General features: G+C 52.0%; 1 protein-coding gene across 1 annotated transcript in view; it reads right to left on the reverse strand.

The window, feature by feature from the left end:
* The window catches only part of Cplx2 (complexin 2), a 70,323-nt gene extending 45,248 nt beyond the window's left edge, over positions 1-25,075 (reverse strand). Inside the window, exon 1 of the mRNA XM_055595836.1 lies at positions 24,690-25,075. The gene's annotated coding sequence lies outside the window, so the exon portion shown is untranslated. The remainder of the gene's footprint in view (positions 1-24,689) is intronic.
* Positions 25,076-26,052: the final 977 nt, after the last annotated feature.

Here is a 26,052-nt window from a genome sequence, read left to right on the forward strand (position 1 = left end):
TAGCACACATTGGAGCAAAGACACAGACAGACACAAAGTTCTGGGTGGCTGGTATTTCAGTGTGTAAAAGGTCAAATGCATCTCTCTGTGTCCATTCAGCCTTTGGACTTCGTGCATGTCTTGAGGGAACCTAGTAGAATACCATGATGTGGGTGTCATCCACTGCAAATTCTGAGCCACCCTGGGCAGCGCAGGCTGCTGTGGGAGCCCTGAATGATTTGCTTGTCCTGCAGTCCCTGCCTCCACTTCCTTTTTTGTTAACAAGAGCACAGTCTGTTTCCTCCTGGGGACCAGTTTCTCTCTAGTGTCTTCTTGCATGCTTTGGGGGTGCTGAGTCCCAGCCTGGAGCTCCACTAGAGGGACATGATTTGATAAGTCAGTGCAATTCTTCCGCACATAGCTGCATTTAAGCCACATACGGCCCCTGGCTCTTACCTGCCTCCATGTAGTTTCTGTCTCAAGGCTGATCGCTCAGTGAGGGCAGGCCAGGTCCCTTCTGTCTCTGACTCCTCAGAGCCCCGCCTATACTGGCACAGGAAAGGGCTTCAAAAGCCTTTTGTGCAGTGGTCCCCTTTATCCAGGCTTCTCTTTTTGTAGTTTTAATTTCTCTCATCACTCATGGCTTAAAAAACATTAGTTAGAAAGTCCCAGAAATAGATATTTCACGAGTTTTAAATTGTGTACCTTCCTGAGTAGTGGGATGAATCTCAAATCATCCTATGTCTTCCCTCCACAGATGCGGGTCATCTTTTCATTCAGAGCATCCATGCCATGTATGATGGCCACTTTCTCATCACTTAGCAACCATTTTAGTTATCAGAGCATCTAGTACCACATTCACTTTACTTCCTCCCATCCTGAAGGTACTGTGTGTATCATCCAACATCACAAGAATGTAGTGAGTTTGGGCTGTGGGACATATTCCTATAAAACATAAGGAATGGCTCTATGTTGAATTTCTGCCTGAGGAGCTGCTCATTGCTCTGGCCCAGTCCCTAAGTTACCAAGGGCTGTGTGTGTGTGTGTGTGTGTGTGTGTGTGTGTGTGTGTGTTATGTGTACTGTGTGTGTGCATAAGCATGTGTTCATGCATGTGTTCATATGTGTGTGTTAAATTTGTTCACTTAAAACAACTCCCAGGGAGAGACCAGTCAATTGCTCAATTTTTACATTGCTCAAGAAAGAGAGGGAAAGGGATAGGTTCACCTCCCTTAGTTTTTAGGAGCTGGAATTTTATTCCAGCCTCATTATGCAGTCTTTGGAAGTATGCAGGTTCTCTGGGGTGTGTGGAAAATTTCAACCATCCCCAACCCAACATCTACAAAACCAGACACTGAAGCAGCTGGCCACAGAACAACGGTACTGGGGGAGGTGATCTTGTCCCATCGTCAACCATCGTCCTACAGTTATCTGGCCCAAGGAAACAGCCTAGCTAACTGACAACAGAGGAAAGCAATAGTTTCTTGTTCCACAGCCCGGGAGACCCCCAAACACAGAAGCAATCAAGATGGCACATTCTGGGTATGCCAGATAGAAGAAGAGGACATCAATCTCAAGCACTGTGTCCCTCCCTTCCCAGCTGGTCGCTTATGTATGCCATGATCCCCTTGAATGCTCGGTTTTCTTTTCATACCAGGAGTGAGGGATCCAGGGGACTCTCTGCTGAGTCTGATGTGTATGTAGTGTGGAGACACAGTGATGGTGCTGGCTATAAAGCCACTTCCTGGCCTCACTCTCTGCTGTTAAGGTCTCCTGTGTGGCTGACCTCATTGCCAAGTTCTAGGTCAGTTAAACCGTGAGGGGGGGCAGGCCCCTGCCTTCAAATCTCCTGGATCCTGCCACGCAGGTAAGTCCATTCTTGTTTCTTGGTCTCAACTGCACAGTTTGGGTAATGAGAGCGCTGTGCAGAGTCCCTCTTCTTCAAGCTATGGCTTGCCTATTTCTGGACTTTTTTCCCTGAAGTAGGATAGTAACAGAGGGTATCCGGCAGCTAGACAAGATGACTACTGATATTGTCTTATTTCTTCACTTTGAGTTAGAATAATTTCACCTTGTGGCTTACCTCTTGCTGATCAAAGCTCTGACTGGCAGTTAAGTGCCTTTGATTAATAAAAAATGGGGGAAATGAATTAATCATGACTTCAATTCAGAGTGTTTGGGAAACACTCTTTAAAAAGCCAAATCTGCTAGGGCCAGAAGGGGAAACACAGTATCCTTTGGGGTGAGAGGGTGGAGGCTGATGGGGCTGTCTGTGGATGGCTGGCTCTGGGCAGAGGACCTGTGCAGGAGCAGGCAGCCTGGTGCTGCTGCTTGGACGGGAGGCTGGGTCCCTTTAAGGCTCCTCTCCCCCCGGAGCCCCAGGCCTGTGCGGAGGAGGACATGCATTATTGAAAGCGCATTTCAATACCTATCCTCTCCCTCCTCCTGTGGGCGGCAATCACAGTTTACATAAGCTGTCTCTCTGTGCTCCCAGGCAGCTGCTCCCTTCTGGCTGAGTGGTTTGAGGAGGGAGTAGAAGGGAGGGATACTAACTGTGCTGCCACCTCAAGCCTCAGCCAGGGTGTCTGGTAGCGAGGGGTGGCAGGTCTTGGCACCACACAGGCCCAGGCCCTAAAGTTCCTTATGCACCAAGTACTTTGCCCCTCCCCTGAGATCTTACTTTGTGGTTTCCTCCCTAGTGTCCCTGTTAATGGCTTCCCACCTCTGTCTACAACACAGAGGTGTGTCCTGCTCTCCAGGTTCTTCCACAACCTGTTTGTGGGGGCAGCTGTTGCCTGGCTCATAGGCAGGTCAAGTTCAGCAAACCCCAAACTGACCTTACCAGTTTTCTCCCAAGCCGTCCACTCCTTCCATCTGTCCTGGCTCTTTATCTTCTCATCCTTTCACTCATGGGACCATCACCCATACATTCACTCTCTGCTTATCCCCTCACCCGTCCATCATCTTTACTGCCATTCACTTATCTACCATTTCAGCCGTCCATCTATCCTCTCGCCATTTACTAAGAGCAGATTTTACTGTCAGTATTGAGAGTCCAGATGCTGGGTTTGTGCTCAAATTCTTAGAATCTTCTGACCACAACATGCAGGCGAGTAGACTACTGAAATAAACGCGTTGAGTAGAGAAGAGGGCGAGGGGCTGCAGAGGCGGGGGGGGCACTCTGCAGTCCTGCTGAATATTGACCACTTTGTTCGCTTATTGTTTATTAGTTTGTTTGTTTGTTTTGAGACAGGGTTTCTCTGTGTAGCCTTGGCTGGCCTGGAACTCACTTGGTAGACCAGGCTGGTTTGGACCTCAGAGATGAGCCTGCCTCTGCCTCCCGAGTGCTGGGATTGAAGATGTGTGCCACCATGGCCTGCTTGAATACTGTCGTCCATATGATGACACCGAAGCACATCCCTGAGCGCTATGGAGGGCACCTGCTTCTCTCCCCCGATCCCTTGTCTCTACCTCCCCTGACAATACCTCTGTGGGAGGAGTTCCTCTTCTGTTCCTTCTTCCTCATGGTCTTTTTTTGGCCTGGGTGGGAAGGTCACATTGTCAGCAGCCACAGGTGACAGTGGGACCTACACCTGGCTGTGGGAACGAAGTTAGGGCTTTGTCTGCTGACACTTAATCCCGAACACCACTGCTACCCTGGAAGCTGGGCACCCATTCCCAGCAGGGATGCTTGGCTGGTAGAAAGGTGGGTGGATATTTGCCACTTGACGAGAAAGCTCGCCAAAGAGTGAGGAGCACAAGGAGAGGCCAGACAGATGGGAAGGCAGTCCTAAAATTTTCTGCAAACCTGTCTGGCAAGCCTATCACTCACAGTCAAAGGAACCCTTGTTAACAGCAAAGATCTTCAGAAGCAGCAGGACACAGTTCCACGTTCGTCTTATTTGATTTCGAAACAGTCCCAGGAGGCTGTTTACAGGTGATGGGACGATGAAGAAGACCTAGACAGTCCAGTCAGCAGACCTAGCCTGGAGCTTTTAAGACAGCCTTTACTCCGAGGGGAATCGGAAAGGATGCTGGAGAAGATTTGAGAGGGAAGGATGGATGGAAAGGAGCTGAAGAAGCCCAGACGCACTGGTCTCTTGATAGGGTTGTTGTGAGACGAAGAGAAGGTGGATTGGTAGGAAGTGAGTTAGAATTGTAGAATTGCAGAAGTGGAGGAAAGGTGGCAGCATGAAGTTCAAGGTTTGCTACATTCTGGCCACGTGAGGTGACATCTGGGCCACCAGTGTACCAGAGAGGGCCTCGCCCCCAGCCAGCCCGTATTGTGTTGCTTGACCATATTTCAAAATCTGACCTCCTCCCGGAAGCACCCCTCAGACCCAGACTCCTCCCTGTAGATTCCCCAGTCCTCCCCCCCACCCCCACCCCCGTCTCCTCTGTAATGCTGGTCATGCTGGTCTCCCTGACCAAGTATGACTCATCCTCCCTAGGGAAGTCTATGCCTTCCTGGACTGTGGTTAGACCCCAGGCCTGGCACCCAGGCGTGGCTGAATGCATATCTTTTAAAAAAGGGTTTATTTGAAGGAAATGAAGCTAGATAAGGCGTAAAGTCAGGATATGAGTGTGACAGAAGGATAGAGGCAGGCAAGCAAGCCACGCAGAGAAAGATCAAATCGGTGAGGAATGCAGACAGGGAAAATGGAGGTCTGAGGAGAGGCTCAGAGTGCAGCCAAGGGTGAGGCTCAGAGACCATTGGACCTCTGGGATTCATCTGACCTTGGTCCTTGCAAAGCACCTCACCCTGTTCTGTGGGAGGACCATCCAGTTGGCCCAGCGCCTCTTAGAACTGGGCAGACGAATCCTATAGGTCGGGTGGGAGAGGCAGGTGCAACAAGAGTTCTTGCAGTTCTTAACCCTGTCACCGGGGCAGGCGACAAGACACGGTGGTGAAAGGATGGTGCAGGAAGGAGGGCTGCAGGTTGGGGAAGAAGGTCCCTTGGTGCCTCTGCCTCCTGGGACTTTCCTGGGGAGTCTGCGGTATGACCCTTCCCTTCAGTAGCTGCCTGTGGATTCTAACCCAGGAAAGGACCCACCTTCACAGCCTGTGAGTTCTCCCACCCTGCTCTGGAACCAGATGGTTGACCAACAGTCCCTGTCTACCACGGCTTTGTCTTTATCCTCTCTAGCCCTGAGCACTGTCCAAAGTAATCCTATTTATTCTGTCCATCTGTTTGTTTATTGTCTGTCTCTCCCACTGTGGGAGACTCTATGGCAGAGACTGTGTGGGTCTCGCAGTGTCTAGTCCGGCACCTGGAGATGCTCGCTGAATGATGAGCAGCTTAGTGAATGGGAGGACAGGTGGATGGGTGACGTGGGGAATGTGATATGCTTGGACGTGGTGTTGATGAAGCATTTCACCAAGCAGGGCTCCAAAAATAAAGGCACCGAGCTGTGAGATGAGAGCCCTTGAGAAAGGCCCTTCCTTCCAGGGCTAATTGTGTGCTGTGAGCTAGAGAGCAGCAGCTGCCGGGAGACGGGAGACGGCAGACAGGGAGGTCCCCATGGGGGGGTGCAAACCCAATCCCCCCCCCCCCAGGACACCTGCTCTCAGGCAGCCAGGAAACCCGCCAGGGGCTGGCTGTCACTGTAAAGACAAAAGGATGCTAATGTCACTACTTAGAGACTGGGGTGGGGCGGGGTTCCAGCACTGGACTGGGTAGGGTATGAGGCACTAGTCCGTGTGCCTAGTGAACCGAGGCGAGGCATGTTGGACACTTCTGTTATTTGTTTGTGTGCCCTGTCTGCCCTCCGCCTCCCCCCCCCCCCAAGGGCTCAGAGGAAGACCCAAAAGCCCAAAGAGCTAGCGGGATCCGCTCAGCTTCTTCCTGCAAGTGTGGCATAGCTGGGGCTCCATCAGCCTGGTCTGAGTGGATGAGCATCTGACATGGCATCAGGGTGGGCGCTCACCTCTGCTGGGATCTTCAGTGTGCGAGAACCAGGAAGGAAGGACAAACAGGAAAAGTTACTACCCAGAATAGGGGTGAGAGAGATGACTTTGGCATGGTTCTTTCTTTTTTCTTTTTCTGTTCTCATCTCTCCTGTAGCTGCCTGTTCTCATCTGAGACTTGGATAAAAATGGGCACAGGGTCCCCTTGCTGCATTCCTGTCTCCAGCTGCGGAGTGCTGGGCCACCCACCCCTTCCTGTGAGGTGTTGATAACAATTTGGAACCCCAAAGGCACAGCAAGGGTTGAAGGAGGCAGAGGAAGTAGGTGAAGTGTGCCAACAGCTTAAGCAATGCTTGTGAATTAGTTGTAGACCTGAGGCCCCTTCGCCAAGATGAAGTGCGGACCTGCCCCAGACCCCCAGGGGCGTGAAGAGACCGTTGTGAAAGAGGGCAGTGGGGTATAATCTAACAATGAAAATATTATAACCAAGTACAAAAGCACTAGAGAATCTCAGCCACAACTGAGCAAATGGAGACAGAGACTTGACTTTAATTTTGGCGTGACTTCATTTATACGAAGTTCAAAACCAAACTGAATGTTCTTATGAGGTTAGACGTTTGGGTCATTCCTTGTGTGGGGGAGGTGGCAATTGTGAAGAGAAGCAACGGGGCTGTCTGTGGAGCCTCCGTTCCTTCTCTGTGGTGGGTTATGCCGGTCTAGTTCCATGTGGAACTTTGTGGAAGACTCTGAGTGCAGGTGAGTGGTTGGACTTGCTCTTCGTGTTGAAGGCTTGGTTCCCAATCAGGAAGGGCTTAAAGGTGGAGTCCTGAGAGGTAACGGGCTCTGAGAGCACTGTCTGACTGGTGATGAGCTCAGAGCTGAAGGCCTCCGTCTCCCGAGGCGTGTCCTGGAAGACTATCCGCTCACCCTTGTCCAGGTTCCTGGCTGCCTGTGTTGCAGCTTTTCCTTGCCACCTTTCTGCTGTGGGCTTTCTTCTGCAGCACGGTATAAGAGCTACAGCCAGTCACCCCTGGGGTGAAACCTCTCAAACCTTGATTCAAAATAGATCTTGCCTATTAAAAAAGGTTATTCTTATTTTATGTTTATGACTGTTTTGCCTGCATATCTGTGCAGTACCCACAGAGGTCATGAAAGGGCTCTGGACTCCCTGGACCAGGAGTTACAGGCATTCGTGAGCCTCTATGTGAGTGCTGAGATTTGAACCTGGGTCCTCTGCGACACTGTACCCTCAATCTTTGAGCCATCTCTGAGCTGATTTTCTTTGGTGTTTTGTCACAGCAGTAGAAGGCCAACTAACATAGTGATATTTCAAGGAAAGTTTTCTGAAAAATAGTCTACAAACAAAGATTAAATGAGAACTCTATCTGAGGCTCTGTCTGTCTTGGGACAGGGCCTCAGCTTTGCGGTTGTCACCTGTACACTGCCCTGTCGTAGGCTCTTAGCCACCCTCTGCTTTTGCCCATCCTTTCCTGAGGAGCTCTCCCCTGGCGGGCCACGTGCTCCTTTCCCAGCTCCCAGTGGCCCATCACCTCATTTCTCTCTGCAGCTCTCATGCGCTTTCACATTATCTTATCTTGTCAGTTCCCCAACATCAGGACCAGTGACTGATCCATTTCCATGTCCCCATGCTGAGCACAGAGTCTTGGCATGGTGGCACAACAGCATTCTGTGGTACGATTGAAAGAAAGTATTCTTTAAATTTTTTTTTTTACTATGAGGCTCTAGCTGTCCTGGAACTTACTAAGTAGGCCAAGATAGCCTTGAATTCACAGAGGTTTGTCTGCCTTCACCTCCTGAGTGTTAGACTAAGGGTGTGTGCCGCTAGACCCGGCTTAGGAAACCATTATTATTTTAGGCTCCTATCTGCCGTACTAGGGAGCCCATCATCTGATGTAGGTAGACCTTTCTTTGCTGTTTTGTGACACACCTTCCAGAGATTTCTATTCTCTAGGATAACTGACCCTAATTTACATATTTACACCCTGTGACCCACAGGATGGGTTTCCTCCTTTTCTTTTTGGGTTCTGTTTGTTTTTGTTTTTGGTGAAGCACAAATGGGTACACAGCCCTTCTCCTGATCCATCACCTCCACCCTCACCATGAGAACAACTTTCTGGAGGCCAAGGTGGTGATTGGTCAGGGGGAGAGGCAGGCCCTCTCCCTTAAGCCTGATTCTTTAGGAACACCAGGCCCTCTCATTGCAAACACGAGGACATTGTTCAGCACAGAGCAGGACACTGGAGGTGTGTGTGTGTGGGGGGGGGAAGCTATGAGCCTCTTGTCATCAGAGACATGCAAGTGAGAACCGGCTGATAGCAGTCAGGAGTTCCAGGTGGGTTGCTAGAGTCACCGCCTCTAGACCCAGTGGAGAAAGGGAAGAGAGATGAGGCCTTCCAGTGCGCAGCTTTTAAACACAGTCCCATGGACTTCAGAGGTAGTTCTTTCTGCTCTCTCTACCTTTTAGAACACTAAATGTGCAAGTGAAGAGAGGCTTCCACACCTGACTATGAGAAGCCGTTGCCTGGGTCCTGATGCCTGAGGCCCTCTGGGGGTCTGAGGTCACCTCTGGATCCCCAGACATTGGTTGCAGGTCATAGTCCTTATTGTAGGGGGCACAGGCTCAGTGAATATAAGCTTTCATTAATTTCTCCACCTCAGGCATGGAGGCAGCTAATGAGATGACTCCTGGCCGATGGCCAGCAGAGAATCAACGCCATCACTTCCGGGCTGAGGTGGTTAAGAGCACGTGGGTCCTCCGCTCCTGCCCTCCCCTGCCGCACAAGGATGAAGCCAGCCTGTCTCCCAGAGTTGCCACTGGGAAGGAGCTGCAGCTGGTTTCACAATGATGTCATGAGAGGGAGAAATGAGAGCTACTGTGTCAAGCTACACACATCCGGCCTTTATTGGTCACTGTGGTGTGACCTAGCCACAAGTAGCTCTCCTCCGTCCCTGCCACAGCGCTATGCGAAGCAGGCGGCAGGCTCCCATTAAACCCAGCACAACGACTCCTGCGGCCAGAGAAGCGGACAAGAACCAATGAGTGTTTAGAGCAGAGAGGGTCAGGATTGTGACAGGAGGGGAAAGGGGCCGTGGATGCCCAAGGAAGGGTGATGAGACAGAGGACGGGGGAGGTCACAGGAGACTTTCTGCGGGAAGTGACATCTCAGCTGAGTTACAGATGATGAACAGAAGTGAATTCGGCAGCGACCAGCCGGCACGTGCTGTCTAGTGAGCACAGTGTTGATATCTGCTGTTAACTGGTAATATTTAAGAATGAGTTTCCTGTAGAAGTCTGGGTTTGACACTTCGCTTTAAAATAAATATTGAAAGGTGACTAAAAGCAAAACAAAAAGGAAGGGAAACACAAGGCTATCTGTCAATGCTAGGACCTGTGTGGTGACAGCTAATTTGCTTCAAGCCGGCAGTGACTGTCATGTAGACACATAACCAGGTGGCCACAGCTCCCTGGGGGGGCATCTGCCTCCTGCTTTCCCTGCGCCCAGCAGGGCTCACAACACCTCCGACGGTAGATTCTTCTCCAGGTGTTTCCTACCTGTGACCTGTAGCCTGATACAAAATTGCAAATTTACTTAAAACAGTGTGAGTCTTTTCCCCTCTTCTTTTCCTTTTGAAACTCCTGGTTCTTAAGTGTCAACTTGAATGGACAGTGTCATTTTTGCAGTGTCGAAAGGTTGGACACCCCATTTGGATTTCCTCAGCCATCAGCAATGAGGCCAAGGGCCACTGGCTCAGCCTCCTTATCTTCCCTAGAATGCCTGTCTAGAAGATTCTGGAGCCCGAGGGGGTCAGGCTGAGAGAATCGCATTGCTGGTGCCCCCTTGGCTCTTGGGAAGAGACCGCTACTGGTTTGGGCTTTCTAGGATGTCTCCATCCTTGCTTTGGTCTCAGCTCTTTCTCAGTGTCCAGTCCCGCAGGTTGTCTGATTGGTGTACACAGGGCCAGGCCCACTGGCCTCCCTGTGGATGGGGACTCCCAAGCTCAGCTGTGTCAGCTACATCCCATGGGAAACCTTGAAACTGCCAACCAGGGCCTCTTCCTGAGCCCTGCTGTTTCTTTGACTTTTGTTCTTCCTGGGCCTGGCAGCTAGTCTGCCCTGAGTCCATGGGCAGTTGACAACCAGCAGACCTTTCCAGCTGATGCTTATTACCAACATGGCTGAGGAAACACATGACCCTTTGAGGGCCGATGTGAGCAGTTTGGGTTCACACCCGGTTTTTCAGATGCTAAACTGGCCCAGGCTACCTCTTCCTGACCCTCAGATCTCTTCTGGGGAAGCCTCCCCATCATTCTTTTTAAGATCAGCCTTGCTAGATACCAGAGGCCTGAGCTCTGTTCCAGCTTGAACCTCTAGCCATGGCCCAGGTCCTGTCTTTTGGCCAAGCTGTTGTCCTGGTACTTAGACCTCCGGCTCAATCAGGAGACTCTAGGTCACTTCCCCAGCAATTTCCTCCTTCTCAGGAGTCTGCATTACTCTCTCCAGGAGATGCCCCACAAGGCTGGTGGTGTGGCGTAAGAGGCATCCTTGTGCATGGGCTAGCGTGAGCTCTGAGCTAAGGGTCCCCCACCATGTTCCTGCTGTGCTAGTGCTTCTTTAGTCAAGGGCTCTCTTGATCTTATTGGCTCCTGAATATTTCGCTTGTAGCGCTCCACAGTTTGTCGGTCACAAGAGGAAGCGTCTCACCATCTCATCCTTAGTATATATGCTTTTAAAGAGGGGACATGCACGCTGCTGTAAGCAAGAATCTGGTATAGACCCTTCTGGATTTACAATGGGGTCATATCCTGATAAACTTATTCTAAGCTGAGTGCGTTGTAAGGAGAAACACATCTAAACACCTTCTTTATGGAATGCCCAGCTTAGCCTAGCACATAGTACGTGGTGGAGCACTGTGTTCCTCTTTTTAATGGGTGGCTGACTAAGACCTGGGCTCCCTGCCACTGTCAGGCTCTGCTAGAGACAGGCTCACACGGCGTAGTGATAGCTTAGATCACAATGTAAGGCCCCAAGTGCTGGTGTGTGTGTGTGTGAGGACACACACACATGCGTGTGCCGGAGGACAGCTTCGGTGTGGCTCCTCAGGCACTGTGTATGTTTTAAAGAGTTGCGCTTATTTGTTTGTTTGTGCACGCCTGTCGAGGTCATAGGGACAGCCTTCGGGAGGTGGCTGTCTCTTGCTACCGTGTAGGTTTTGGAGACTGAGCTCAGGTTGGTTGAGCACAGAGATGAACATCTTCCCTCAGAGCCATCTCACTGGCCCTGAAGACGTAGCCTCGGCCGCCCTCACGCTCATGCCACTCGTGTCACCACAACTGGCTCCCCCCCACCCCCAATACCATTCTTCCTTTAGTCTAGGATGGGCACCTGCTCTGCCTCAGTGGATGGGCTTGGCTCCAGGTCTGTGCACATAAGAACACGAGAGGGAAGAGAAGGAAACCAGAACTCCAAATTTCGACTCCCTCCTAAGTGACAATGTGATTGCCGTTTTACATGGATCATTTCAAATTCCCCCCTCAGTTTTATTCACGTCCTCCATCCATGATTTGTGCCCTACACATACAATTCATTTGCCCTGATTTGCCATTTTTAAAATGCACAATTTTATCCTCACCGAAAATGCTATATTATTTCCATAAATCAGAGTTTGATACATGGCTTTCATATTTCTAACATGCCTCGCTGTGAGCTGTTAAAATAAAAACCGCGCTTCTGAATACCACCTAAAGTCATCTTGCGAGGCATTAGTCTTCTGCGAGACGGCCTCTGGGAGATTCAGCAGCACCCCAGCTAAGGCAGACACACTCCTGGGAGGATGCTCTACAGGCAGGAATAGGGAGGCTCCGAAGCGTCCTTCTGGGGGGCGGAGGGGGGATGGACTTGAACCCAGCCATCTATCTATGGGTGTGTGAGCCTTTTCAATGCCAGTGATTTTTAAGTCTATGTATTTTTGAGTCCAAAGACTTTAAAAAAAATTAAACTCAGAGCTTTGTGATTAAAATGGGGCCGGGAACCCAGGGCTTCTTTTAGGGGCTTTCTTTCTGCTAAGGTTGTCATCCTGTTAATATCGCATGAGGGCCTTTCTCCGAACCCTGTGACACATAAAGGGTGTCATTTCAAACCCACAGTCTGTTACTGTCCCTTGGTTCTATTTAGTTCCTCTTTCTCTGTAGACTCCTGAGGGTCTGTCCTGTCCTTCCTGGTTGGGCCTCTCTGCTTTTGGACTTTGGTCACTTTGACACTTCATCCTGCCACCTTGAAATATTCCTCTGGCTTTCTAAGCCTTGCCCTGACTTCATTGTTCATCCATCACCCGCTGATATAACTGTACCTGGTGTTTTAGAGGGCACAAGCAGGACAGGGAAAACTGGAAGGTCAATCCTCTTATGGGGTTTCACCGGTGTGGTAGACAGACACAGTGTGTGGTGTGACAGACACAGGCATGTCCAGGGTACAGTGGTGAGTGTCCCCTGCTCACCCAAAGCTCATTCATTCCCCAGGTCCTTGTCTTTCTCAGGGCCCTGGTTATATTCTGGGTAGTAACTGAGCTAGTCAGGTAAAGAGCCCCGGGGATGCTGGCTGCCCTCCACACTGCCATGCCGAAGGCCTTAGCCCGTCCCCACAGGGTCCTATGACATTGTTCCTTTCAGCAGTGTGTGACTGAAGCTGGAGTCAGAGTCACACCCCACATCCTCATCCCAGTGAGGGCTTGTTTGTAAGTTTATCCCAGCAACTGCCTGGCTCCTGACCTCAGCCTGCTTTCCCTTCTCATTGCTGAGTTTGTTGGATCCCCTAACTTAACTTAGAGGTGATCCCTATAAAGTGAGAGCTTCTAAAGGGCTTCTCTTTGCCTAGAAAGAGAGGAGCCTGTTGGCTTAAAAATATTGCAAGCTTCGGACAGAATTCCAGTAATTTGTAAATAGTTCTATGATATTCTACCTCTCTGGACCCTTGGCTATACCAACACTACTACCCTCCTTGCCCCCGTCTTGAATCTGGCCTTGGCCCTCTCTGAAGTTCCCTGGAATATCCTTAGAGCACCATCTTTGGTGGGAGGGGGTCTTCCTTGTGCCATAAGGCCAGGTCTCAGCTAAGTTCAAGTTTCAGAAAGTTTTGCCTGAGTGGACCATGTACATTACTAAGTTAAAAACCACACAAGTCAGTCAAATAACTGCTCAAATCAAACCGAGTCAGTCAACTCCAGCTGGGGCATACCTGCTGTGAACCTCTGTTTGTCCATCAGGGAATGAGAGAGCCCAGAAATGAACGAGACAGTCTTGACTCTCCAGGAGTGGTTTTTGTTTTGAATCAAGATTCCCATCCCCGCATTTCCTGTGCATGAAGAGCTGCAGAGGGGATTCGACACTCTTGGCCTTCTTCCTAAGGTTTGCTCTAGTGGATTTAATGCTGGTGCCTGGTTATAGAGCCCAGGGGGTGACGCCTGCCTGGCAGAAGGCCCCTGTGTGTGCCTCAGGCCCCCTCTAACTCCCAGTATTCGTCATATGAACAGCTGTTACCTTACACGCCTGCTGCTTCAGGTGGGGTAGTCCTACCCCTACACTGTCTCTACCATGGGGAACCAGAATCATAACCAGGAGCCAACATCATCTGCCCCTCCTGAAGTGGCTGGCAGGTGTTCTGTCACAGGGACTTGCCCCTCTCAAACTACCTCCCGGAGTAAGAACCAAGCACCTCAGCTGGCAAAGCTCACCGGCCCCTGCCCTTTTAGGGTCTGCTGCATAAGGGTCCTGAGCCATTCCACCATCATTCAGTCAGTTGTTTATCTACTCGTAAGCAGTGGGCACAGATGTGTTCAGTTCTATGCAGACATTATCTCATTTAATTCCCTGTGACAATTAAATTGTCCAGGACTCTGGGTAGTCAATATAAATCTAGAGCTGTTTAAGTGGCCAGCCCTGCCGCCAAAGCCATGCTCTGTGTGCTCTCTCTTCTATCTGTTAGAAGAGCCAAATAGACTGTAGTCACCAGTGCTTAAAGAGGGAAAGAGGCGATTAATGGATGTTTTATGGAAGGGCCGAATCCCACCAGACTAGTTTATTAGAATTCTTTGGGAAGTGAACTAACGTAGGGAGATAAACGGTGACTTTCACAAAAAGCCTTTGTTAAGTTTTTATCCCCAAAGCCTATTAATAAAATTGATTCATTATAGAATTGGGCAGAAGTGGGTGGCAAGTAGGAGGGAGCCTATTTTTATATGGATAGAGAACTGGCTCAGAGACAAGAAAGAGGGTGGAGATAATGGCGCTTCTTCAAATGGAGAACCAGGGTTCTACAGGAATTGCTATTGAGTTAGGTTGGACTAAAGCTCAGTCTATGAGCACACAGGGTGTGCGAGTCCTGATCCAAACATGGCATAGCCCAAGTGAGGGAGATTCTGCTGGCTCTTAGAGGGTCCAAGGAAAACAGTGCTGAGTGATCCTGCAGGGATAGGATGCTCCTCAGGGGAGCCACAGAAGGTGGCCAGGGAGCGAAAGACCTGCTGTGGTCAGCAGGCTGGAGGGGGTATCAGGTCTGTCACTGACTCTCTGTGGGACACTGGGCAGGTCCCTTACCCTCCTCAGTCTCAGCATTAATTCCTTTCCTATACAGTGTTGGCTCTGGTGGCCTGGGAAGGTGGAATGCTCTGTCTTGAAACAAGAAACTCTAATGGGAAAGTTTCTGTGTCTCATAACCATAGTGCCCCCTCTGTCACTATTCTGTGATGGGTTTTCTTCTCTCCTTTCCCTCTTCCTCCCACCCCCTGACAGTGAGGCAGAGAGCCACGAGGCTGTGGTGCTGGGGCTCAGAGCCTGGGATTCCTCAGTGGCGTTGTCTGTGAATGACTCAGCATCATAAATAGCTCCCATCTGGATGAGCCATGGTATCTATAGTGCTCAAGCGATCCCTGTATCCACACACACTCTTTCTGTGCAAATATGTGGATCACTGTATGCTAAATATGAGGTGGCCTGGAGCCGTTCCTCCTCTTAAAAGACTATTTGCTATGAAACTCAAGGCTGTTTATTTAAAGAAACGAGTTTACAACTACGCACATTAGATTACTGGCAGTGGGTGGTGGGGAAGAGAGGATGTGGATGGAAGGGTGTGGGGTGGGGGAGGTTATGCTTGGCCTGCTAACCTGCAGGAGGGCTGTTGATTGCTCAGTCCATGGTCCTCTGTCTTTGCAGAAAGAGGCAATGGACACCATTACTGACATACAGGGTGGGGCGGGAGCAGAGGAGGGGTGCTGTGATTCAGCAGAAAGAACAAAAAGTTGGTGGGTGACGGGAGAGCCAGGTCCTGCCTCAGCCCTGCCCTTCATCTCATCACACATGATTCATCAGCTTCCTTATTCATCTGTCAGATACAGACCAAGTTGCCCTGTGTGCACAGGCTCCTGGACCACAGACAGGGAGAGGAGATTGGAACGCAGCCTTAGCCACCTGCCAGTCCTGTGCCCTGGGCTAGTCTCTGAGCTTCAGTGTTCTTATCTGAACCAGGGACAGGAATGCCCACCTCGGCCTTTCAGAGGGAGTGCTGGATAAGATAATGTACCAAAGATGAAGCCTGAACCTCCTTACTCCACTCATTTCACTCGAGATAAACGAGGAACCTCCTTTCTCTCAGTCCCAGGCAAGAGACTCCCCCAAAACCACCCATGGCTGTGACTGTGGGCAGAGCCCTCACCTGTGCTCCCTAGATAAACAGGGATGTAGGGGCCTAGGCAGCAAGCATGGTAAGTAGCATGTCAGGGCTGCTTAACCTCCTAGGGAAGGAGGGGATTTGGAGCTGAGAGTGTAGCCAGGGTTTGGGCTTCCTAAGTGAACATGAGGCCCGGTGTCCTCACTCACTACCATCTCCAGCCAAGGTCACTGATGCTTTTCCTGTTCTAGCAAAGGGCTGGGTGGGGTGGGGCTCTGTCTGGCATCAGAGACAACAACTGGCCGTGCTATTCCACTTAACAGTTGCCCATCTTGCTTGCTGGCTCAGGGAGCACTTGGATGGTGCCCCTGGGCTGTCTGATTGGTGACAACACACATGTTTCATTGTCAGTCATGTCTGGTTTCCAGCTCTGGCCTTGGGGGTATCCGCTGAGTCTCCCCGAGACGCTGCCTCCTCCTCTGTGTAATGGGCTTTAATGGTGCCCCTTTCCTGCATGTAAGCTGGACCCTGGCTGTGAAGGCACATAGGAGACAAGAGCCTCTCAAATCCTAGTTGCTTCCCTCGCTTTGGTCCTGGGGTGCCAATCATGCCTTAAGAGGCCAGATCTGGCTCATCTGTGTCTGTTTCCAGACCTTGCACAGGGTCTGGCCATGTCTGTAGCCCGCCGGTGTTTGTTGACTGAGCCGGCTCCCATGGTCTGGTGGAGCTGTCTACACACCGAGGATTACAGAGGTCCCATTTAATTGAGCACAGAGAGGGCAGCCAACATGGTGGTCAAGTTCACATAGGGGAAGGCAGAGCTGGCATCCCAACATGGCCCTCTCACTGTCCCTCCCAGGTGGTGATCTCAGGGCCTGTCGGGGCTCTTCTTGGCTGAGCAGCGGGTGTGGGTGTGGAGGGGCAGTGAGATCTGCTTGCCCACTTCCTCCCAGACTCCCCCTCTCCTTCCCAATAACGGTCCTACTTCCAGTGCTGCAGGAGCAGGTGCAGCTGTCATTTACTAAAGTGGGGTCTGAGGTTCAGAAGGATGCCTGGCTCACACAGGCCCTGCGTGGTGGAGCAGGGAGCCCTGGAGTGCTCAGCTCCACTTCGGATAACGTGTTCATCTAACCCTGAATCCTGTGTGGCTTACCTTCACCACCACACGCAGCTCCAGCCTCTGACCCTACCTCAGGCTGCTCCCCAGAGCCCAGGACTGAGCAGGATTTGGCATGTGTCTGATGAGCGAGTGAATGGGCAACCGAGTGGCTGAGTGAGGATGCCAGGCCCTGTTCTGTGGTACAGCAGCAAAAGGGATGGGTACGATCCCTACTCAGGGGGAACCAGCAACTGCAACCGTGGCCAAGTCACTGCTTTCTTTGGCTGTGGCGGGGAGTTGGAGCTGTGTGTGTGCGTGTGTGTTTGGGGAGACAGAGGGGTGAAGGGATTGCATTCTGTCCAGGAACAGCATCCAAGTGCAAATGGCGATAGTGTGTCTTTGGGCTGGGCCACCTGGGTGTGGGGTCAAGTATCTGACCTTTAAGAAGGCAACAAAGAACAATGCATAGGTAAAAATGTACAGATAGCTGCTTGGTGTCAACCTCCTGACTCCCAAGCGGCTAGTACTTTCAGGTGTTGGCACATAGTAGGTACTGGCACATAGCAGGCGCTTAGTCAACTCCTGAGTGAATGGGAGAGTAGGCGGAGATCGGGTCAGGGTAATTTACATCTCAGGGCTTGTGGGCTTCAAAAGCATCGACTCTCAGCTTGACTGTAGACCCTTCCACAAGCTAGCTACTCTAACCACACGGGGGAGGGCTCAGTTTCAGCCCCATCTTCAACATCTCACTCTCAGGCCAGCCCAGTATCGTAGCTTCCTTCTACAGAGGGTGGCAAGGAGGCTCAATAAGGACTTGACCCATAGCTGAAGCCAGGTTTCCTGCCCTACTCTAGAAGAAAGGAGCTGAGGACAGCTGCCAGGACAGTAGCCGACTGGATACAGTTCGGGTCCCGCTCTGGTGCAGGCTTGTCGAGGGTTACCCTTCCAGGAGCAGCGGTGGCTTCCTCGAGAAGACAAGCTGGGGGCTGACACTTAGAGAGACCAAGAGTGGAAGGAACACCATCTGCAAAATCATGGAGGGACTGTGATCCAGTGAGGGAACCTGGAAGCATGTGGCTTGGCTTGGGGCAGGATCAGCAGGGCCCACTTGTGAGGGGCTTCAGAGCAGCCAGGGATAGAACCGTTGATGGCCTCAGATTTGTGCCCCTGGGGTGATGGGGATAGGATTTAAGTGCAGGGAGAAGGTGGGAGCTTGGAATTGTCTTGCCCAGGTTGTGGGCAGAGACTCAGAGGATTGAGATGGGAGAAGCAGGAAGCAAGATTTGTGCTGGAGGAAGGGTGGCACTGGGAAAGAAGGGTCTCAGGCTCCCCACGTGAGTAGAGTAGTGACAGGTGAGAGGCTGTGGAAGACCCATCCTGGAGAGATTCTCCAAAAGACCTCAAGAGATTCTCTGTGGCAGACCCTAGCCTCTGCTGCCTGCCCAGCCCCACCAGCTACTCAGCCGTTCCCAGTGGCACCCTAGCGATCACACAGTGCAGACCTTGGCAATACCAGCCTCTGAAGGCTCCCACCACCTTCTGCCCACACTGTCCACCACATCCCCCTCTGTTCACTCCATCATTCTGCAACCTTGCTGGGTTTCCCATGACTCAGGACATCTGCCCTTTCTGTTTCTTCTGCTTGCTTGTCCCATGGCCAGCCCTTTTTTTTTTTTTTTTTTGAGTTGTTATCTTCACTACCTCTTCCTGGATTTTTGCCAGATGCTTTGTTAAACAGACCCACTCTCTGTTACACACTCACTCTTAGATTATGAAACCTGGTGAAATGATCATATGTGTCCATTTTCTTTCTCCCCACTAGACTTAAGCTCTGTGGAGGTCAGGCCCTTGTCCTGGCCCAAGGAGACACTTCTGGCTTTGCTTTTGCACATTTTGGAAACAGGATGCTCCCACTTTCTATCTGAGGTTATTGACAGCATTGAGGATACCCTGGTACAGAGCCTGCCAAAGTCAGAATGACTTCAGGGGTCCCCCCAGCCACTCTCAACTTTATGCATTATGACATTGAAGCTGAGAAAGAATGAGGCTGGCCACATGGCCCAGCTGGGAGGAGCTGGGATGGGCTTCTCTGCTGCTGGAGAGGTGCCTGGCCCTGTACCCTGCTCTGAGTGGGCGTTCAGCAACGAGAGCTGGCTCTGGGCTCCTGCAGCCATCTGCTGCTTGAACGGAGAGACCCTGCCTGCTTGCCCGGCTGTCACAGCTTTCCAACCAGTCAGCCCCAGGAATTCTAATGGCTGCGGCTTTGTGGAGCACAAAGGCCTGCCTCCTGCAAATGGAGAAGTGCATTTTCTCTGCATTGGCAATTACCACACTGAAGGTCCAGGCAACAGTTTTCATCCTGTGGACGTGTTACCAAGATTAACTTCTGGACACTATGAAGGATGCTTGTTTCGGATTGAGGGGCATCTAAGGAAGTGCACACACTGGTGTCTGTCATCACAAGAGAACCTGGGGTTTGAAGGGGCTCAACACCAATGTCGTCAGCCATTTGATCTGTTTTATGGGGAGTGCTTTCCTCATTGCCTTACATGCTTTGTCTTCTCAGGGATTCGAAGTTTCTGACGTTTCCTGTCCCACTTGGTCGCTGACTCAGCGATGTATTATGTAAATATTTACCGAGAAGGCACTAGGAGTTCTTATAGGCTATGACAATGTCACGGAGGAACAAAATATGACCTGCCGTTGTCATCCTACAGACACGGGGGAGACAGATGGCAGAGTCCTGCTGGAATCGGGCTGTGTGAGTGTGGGTAAATTCCCTTCCCTTTCTGGGCCTCGGGGCCCTGTCGCTCTCGGCGGCTAGACTCCCACCTGGCGTGTTCTGCCGGCCCTCACTTAGGATGGCACATGGCAGCGCCTGCTTGGGGCTCCAGCTGGTCTTACTCAGCACAGGCATCCTGCTCCCCCACTCTCTTTTGCCCCCTTTATGTAGCAGCATACACACTGCTCTCTTTTTTGTTTTTAGTTATTCTCTGCATGTGGCACATGTGATTGTGTTTGTGCATATGCACCCCCCTCAGTGTGTGTGTGTGTGTGTGTGTGTGCGCGCGCGCGTGCGCACATGTGCAGGTGCCTTCCTCAGTTGCTTTTCTACCTTATTATTATTATTATTTTTTGAGACAAGGTCTCTCAGCAACTTAGTTAGGTTATCTGGATGGAAAGCCCTGTAAAACCTCCAGTCTTTACCTCCCCACACTAGGATTCCAGGCGCACACAACCACCCCAGCTTCTTAGGCTGGACTGGGGATCTGAACCCTCACGCTTGTGCAGCGAGCACCTTCTGATGGAGCCATCCTCCAGTTCCCATGCTTACTCCCTGAGTGCCAGCACTCTCCGAACATCTCATTGTTTGCTCCTTACAGAATGCCCTGGAAGGAGGGACTTGGATGCATCATCTCCACTTTAAGAATGAGGCGGTGTAGGCTGCAGAGACCATGACTTCTCTGAATTCACCAAGTGTGTTTGTGGGGGCTGTGGGCTGTGCTAGGCAGACCCAGGCTGTGCACCTCTCTGCCACGCTTGTCTCTGCCTGCCTGTGCAGCACTTCTGTCCCTCTCCTTCCGGATAACAACCTGACCCCACTGCCTGCCTCCACAGGCTCCCAGAGGCCCGTTTTGAGGAAACCCTTCTTAGGCCTGTGCTCCAGAGACCCTGCCCATGCTGGGCCTCACCGTGGGGTGGTGCGATCCTGGTCTGTTTGTGTGCTGAGCACCTTCCTCTCTTCCTGCTCTTAACCCAGTATCCTGGGCCATCCACGTCCCGCACAGCCACCAAGAGCTTATTTAAGAGTCAAACCCATTTGTTAAAAATCATTTTTATGTGTTTTGAATAAAAGAATAAAAAGCCACCCATGACCATGGCTTGGAAGGTTCTGCACTGTTTAGTCCTGCCCTGCCCTTCCCCGCCCTCACCCATGGCCAGTCCTCTCTGCACACTTAACTCCAGACACACTGGATCCCTGCCAGTCCCCAAAGCAGCCCAGGCTCACATTCAGCCCTTTGTTCTTTTGGAAGGTTCTTCGCCACATAGGGTGTGACTCGGTTATTTGGACCTCGATTCCATGTCACTGTTTCCGTATCTGTCTGTCTAGGTGGCACCACGTTTGCCTTTGCATCTTGTTAATGACGGCGTCTCCTCTGAGTGTGTGAGCCCCTGGAAAGCAGGGGTCACAAGTGTCTGGTTCTCCCGGCCACCGGCACCTGCCATGCCTGACATGGAAGAGCCAGTCAGAACTGTCTACATAACAACCCAGCTAGGCCCAGGGAGGGCAACACATCTGGACCTGTTAGCTCAGGCTGACCTCACAAGGCGAGCACTCACTGTAGGTCACTAGCTTTGCCTGGGGCAGTCTTACACCCAGTTGTGGGGCACATTCGTTGGCTGCTTTCTGCTGGCTCCCTTACACTGGGGAAGCTAAGAACTCCTTGCCTGTTTCCTCTTTTGTCTTTAACTTGGGGTGACTTATGAAATATTATTTTTCACAGTATCTCGAAGGCCAGGGGCTCCCCAAATGCTACCTCTTAAGTCAGAGCACTGAGGCCCAATCAGGGCCCTCCCACTCAACACAGCTGCCACATTTCATCAGTTGCTGGAGAGACTTTGTGCTCTAGAGAGACACAAAATGCTGAGTTCTGCCAGGGCCTGGGCCAAACGCTACTCACTGAGTATATAAAGGAGCTGCAGCCTGGAGCCCAGAGGGAGGGATGGCCAAACTCAAGGCAGATGGAGAAAGAGGCTCCTGTTTGTCTGGGTAATCCTACCAGGACTGACAGAAACTGTGCAGAGCTGCAGAGGCGGAGTCTGGGTGTCTAACTTCAGAGCCCTGGGCTAACAGGAATCAAGGAGCCACGTGGGAGGGTCGGTGCCACGGACCTACATTCAGGTCACTTCTAAAGCCTGTGGAAAGGAAGCTTGTCAGGTCTCAGAGACCAATGGCCACAGGTAACTTTCATCTTGGAAACCAGGAAAACACTCTCTGCCCTGTCGTTGGGCAAGGAAATAGCACACTGCTGTGTGTACCAGGAGACCCCAAGGCCATATCTTCTAAGCAAAATAGTGAACTGAAAAGCTCAATGGATGATATTTCAAGGATCCTGGCCCTGCTCTCAGCGCCAGCGAAGTCCATGTTTTGGTAAAGTGTGACTTATTGATCACACCTCCCATCCTGTGAGTTCATGATGAAGGTCACGTGGAAGGAAAGCTCACTTTTTCTTTAAAGGACTCAGTTTTTCTTTTGATTTTCTTTCTGGATACTGGCTGATAGCCTCAGTCGTGGAAGCCGTTAAGCTGCCATCATCGTACTTTTTTGGCTTGGTAAAATTTGTCGTCACCCCATTCCTCCCAAAGTAGCTCCTTCTAATGTGTGTGCCACCAGCATGGCTTAGTCCTCAAGACTTCGCCCTGAGGGTAGGAAGGCCAAGATTAATGACAGCTGAGGTGGCGCGGCATCCGTGTGACATCAGTGGTTACTGACGTTAGAAAGATCTCGGCACAAAATGACAAGAATTCTTACATGATGTCTTGGGCTTTTCCCAAAATTAAGTCTGCGTGTGTGTGTGTGTGTGTGTGTGTGTGTGTGTGTGTGTGTTGAGAGTGGGCATGGGTGTAGAGGAAATGAAATGGGCCAGCCACTGAAGCTGCTCCCTCCTCTTCCCTGCTCCCTCCCTTTCCAGGGTCTCCTGTAGTGCAGACTGGCCTTGAATTCACTTTGTAGGCACAAAGAACCTTGAACTTCTGAACTTCCTGCCTCCACCTGGGATCACCATTGTGTGCCACTATGCCAGACTTATGCAAGAGAAGCACCGGAAACAGACAGACAGGAAGAGAGGAGGAAGGAGGATGCCACGATGAGTTAGCATGGAGAGGGAACAACGTGGGCTAGGAGGAAGGACTCCAAGGATGGCATGGATGGAGAAGACACCAAGATGAAAAATATAAACCGGTATAGGATTATGGGTGGAAGGTAGCCCAGTCAAGAATGGCTAAGGCAGATGGCATTGGATGGGGGTTTTGAGGTTATTGAGACGGCATAGGTAGAAATATTTGCTCAGCCAGCCCAAGGTAAACAGGCAATTGTAAAATCTAACAGGCGTCTGTGTCTTATTATTTGTGATAGCGGGTTAAATAATACCGCCGTGCTAATCATAGGGCAAATAATAATAACATGTAGCCCAGCACTCTTATTTGTTTCCTACAACAGTAGTGCTGGGGATCGAACTCAGCACTTGCTGTGTGCTAGGCTGCTGCCCTAACAATTGAGCCACATCCCTAGCCCTTTATTTTCCCTCTATTCAAAATAGGCTTGAAACAGTCCGTCCTGAAAGGCACTTTGGGGACTGGCCTCAGCCTATCTGTTCTCATTTCGCCGTCCCCACCCTGAGGACCTTCTGGCATGGTGACATTAACCTGGTGGCTGTGATTTCACACCTCTACGGCTTTGTTCACAGCTCCATCTGTCTTCGATCCCCTTCTCCCAGAATCCAACACTCCCGCCTCTGAAGTCCCACAGCCTTGTTTACTAGCCCGAGCTTATCACACCACAGTTTTCATTTTACATTACGCTTCCTCTGCTGGCCCCTGGCATCCTCGGGGTGCTTCTCCATCCTCCCAAATGTATCCCCAGAACATAGTTTCAGAAAGAGTAATTAATGTTGATAGCTACCCAGTTTATTTATTTATTTTTCAGTATCGGTGTGCCAGGCACAGCACTAAACCTATTTCGTAGCTATGACATTAGATCTTAACCCAGTGTGTACCGTTAATGCCATCAACCCCTCTTGAATAGTTAACACGGTTTCAGGAGGTTATTTACCCCTAGCTGTGTGCCACAAGGTGACAGAACGGAAGCTGCGTTCAGAATAAACACCTCCTGTTCTTCCTCCTCTGGATCCGTATGGTTCCAGGCACTGAGGAGATTGGGTTCTAGGCTCACTGCTGCTACAGATTGCTAAGTGACTTTAGGGGACATCTCTGCCCCCTAGGCCCTGTCTGCCTGCAAGAGTCTTTGAGAAAAACTAGAGGGTCACGTGATACGAGGGCCCTCCCAGCTTCAACTCCCCAAGAGGAGATCCTTTTTCTTCCACGGTTGGTTTTCTGCCCAGGAGCTGGCTTCCCTGTCTGGGAACCTCCCAGCTTCTCAAACCCAGCCTCTTTTTTGGCTAATTGTAATCTCAGAGCAAAACCGCGTTTGCAACCTGCTGCCTGAAGGCCTCTGTGTCCCTCCCTCCCCGGCAAGCTGGGGTTTCTCTATAGGTGGGGGTGGAGTCCTGGGCAGGAGGGGAGCCCGCAGCTTCCCGGCTCCTTCCTGCTCCCTGTTGTTTCTCAGCCCCTTCCTCTCCTCCCCCCGAGGAAAACTCAGCCTCACACTTTCTAGGGATGTTCCGGGCACAGCCGGAGCCAGCGGTCGCAGGCAGCAGGCGCAGGCTTCTGGGTTGGTCTCTCCCAAGCCCGCCGCCCGGAGGTGGGGTGGACGTCTGCAGGAAAGGAGGGCGGCGCGCTCCTTCCTCCCAGTTCAGACTAGGCCCAGCGCGCCCCGCCGGAGCCGTAGACCCTTCCGCGCCGGTCCCCCCAACCCTCGTTCAGTGTGCTAGCTGAGCCCCGCCATCGCTCCGCCAGGCCTCGGTGCCTGCAGACCCGGGCTGGGGCCGCGGCGGTGACTAGGCCCGGGTCCAGCGCTCGCCCGCCGCCGCCGTTCGGGGAGGAGCGGGAGTCCCCGGCAGGGCAGCCTTGCGCCCCGGGAGCCTCCAGGCCCCAGCGCCGCGCTCTGCGGGTCGCGGCCGAGCTGCAGCGGCTGGCGAGGGCGTCGGGGCGAGCCCAGGCGCGCTCGCGGAGCCCAGCCCAGGCCGGGAGCTGTCCCCGGGGCGGTGCTGATGGGAGCAGGGGAAGCCTTGCGGAGGGAGAGGCCGGAGCGGCGGCGCGCGGGGCTCCGGGCAGCGCGGGCCCTCGGCCGGGGTCTTCCCCGGGCCGCTCGGCTGGCGACGCGGAGAGCGAGCGCGGTCTACGAACCTGTTGGTGGCTGCAGTTCCTCCGCCGCCGACCAGGGCGCCCGGGACCGCGGCTCTGGCGCTCTTCTCCCTCCCGTCCTCCTCACTCCTCCGCCGAGACGCTCCCTCCTGCCGGGCTTAGCGCGAGCCAGGCGGGGGGCGCAGAGCCCCTCTTCTGCAGCCCCTGAAGCTGGTGGAGCTGCAGGGCACGCAGCTCAGAGGCCTCCTCCAAGGGCAGCCCGGCTCCCAGGGAGACCCGAGCTTCCTGAGACGGGAGGCGGGGGCTGGCTGCTGGGACAACACAGAGTGGCAGAAGAAATGGCTGGGCAGGCGAGAGGGAGACGGGGGAGTTCCCTCGACTCACAGCTCTGCCTTGAAGTTTGGGGACGCTGAGTGGGGATGTCTGTTGCTAGGACATCGCATCTTGAAAGTCTCCTCCCCCTTCCCCTCTCCCTTCTGTGGCCAGGAACTACACATGTGCTTTACCTGCTCAGCATCAGACTCCACTCAGCTCTGCTGTGCTATCTCATGCGGGTTTGTCTTTAAAAGTCCCTCAGAGAGAGCTTTCTAAAGAGGATATTTAAGGTCACTCAGCAGCAAAAGGCCGATCTCCTTCCTGGTTCTCACCGGGATAGGGGACTTGCTCGTTCTGAGCAGACTCACCCCTGGCCTTAGCACCTGTGTCTCTTACCTTTTGGCTACAACCTTACGACTCAGGTTTAACCCACAAGGTAAAGCGTCCTCGCCGTCAGTGAAGTCTCCTGTGCTGTAAGGTCAGCCTGTAAGTCCCTCTACTCGCTGTTTGGTCATGTTATAATTATGTATCTCCATCCCCGTGGCTGCCACAGCTGCCCGTCTTGTCAAAGCTGGATCCCTATTTTTCTCAGGGTCTCCACCACCTAGCACACAATAGCTGTTCAGTTATAGCCGCTGAACCGGGGGACTCCCCTTTCTCCCTGTGGCTGCTCGCTTGACCTCTGTGTTTTCATCGCAGCCTCCCAGGCCCCAGTTGGCAGCCTTGTCGCCCACACTTCCCTCCTGAGTCACTAGCTTCCTCACAATGGCCTCACTTTCCACCTTGAGCTGCTTAAAAAAATAGAAGTTGCTATAGTCTCTTCACTTGCAGCACTCAGCAGCCCCACTCACAGGGCTGAATCCTTCTGGCCATTTGGATTTTAGCGCCAACGTTCAAATGCCACTCCCTCAAAGAGCCCATCTCTGACCATGCATTTACTCCAGGCGTGCCCAACACGTTCGTAGACGACAGCACCATATCACAGTATCAAAAGGGGACGCACCCCTGATGTAATCCTCCCTCAGTTACTGAGTAGCATTACTTCACACTTTTCCTTCGCTGTACTGAGGCTCAGATTTCAGTTAGTTAG

Source organism: Psammomys obesus, unplaced genomic scaffold (assembly GCF_907164565.1).
Source record: "Psammomys obesus unplaced genomic scaffold, mPsaObe1.curated_primary_1811, whole genome shotgun sequence".
NCBI classification, from domain to species: Eukaryota; Metazoa; Chordata; class Mammalia; order Rodentia; family Muridae; genus Psammomys; species Psammomys obesus.